This window comes from Mus pahari, chromosome 10, assembly GCF_900095145.1.
Source record: "Mus pahari chromosome 10, PAHARI_EIJ_v1.1, whole genome shotgun sequence".
NCBI classification, from domain to species: domain Eukaryota; kingdom Metazoa; phylum Chordata; class Mammalia; order Rodentia; family Muridae; genus Mus; species Mus pahari.
Window position 1 is genome coordinate 93,331,701 of NC_034599.1, and position 590 is coordinate 93,332,290.

A 590-nucleotide genomic window follows, 5' to 3' on the forward strand; every position below is an offset into this window, starting at 1 on the left:
GCAGCTCTGCACTAGTGCACAGGACACCTGCAGCTCTGTAGCACTGCTGGTGCTCTGTAAGACCCTCGTGCAGTGCAGTGGTTCATTCTGCCTGGCTCTTGTTTCCCTACTAACACAGAACTTTAAACATCTCTTCCTGTGTGTATCTCCCATCTGTGCATCTTCTAAGTTTAGTGTCTGCTTAAACCCATGGCCCATGCTTGTTATTGTATATTTATGTTTTATATTTATAGATCAGATATTCATTTGTAATGCATTAATTACCTATTTTCTTACTGAATTATAGAAATTCTTAAATGCATATCCATATTAATCTTTGGTCTGCTACATGCAGTTTTCTACCATTTTCTCTTTTTACTCACAAAAACATCTGGCTGTATATGATCATATGTATCCATTCTGTAGACCTGTGGCATTTTCTTCATATATACATAAAAGTTGTCTCCACCTCAAAAACTAACCATAACTTTCTCTATAAACTTTTTGTGCTTTTCTGACTTTAAATCTTAGAACATTTGTTTGTTATTGTCATGCTTTTATATAGAGAATTGTGTTATTTTAATAAAGGTAACCTTTTTAATATTTCTAGT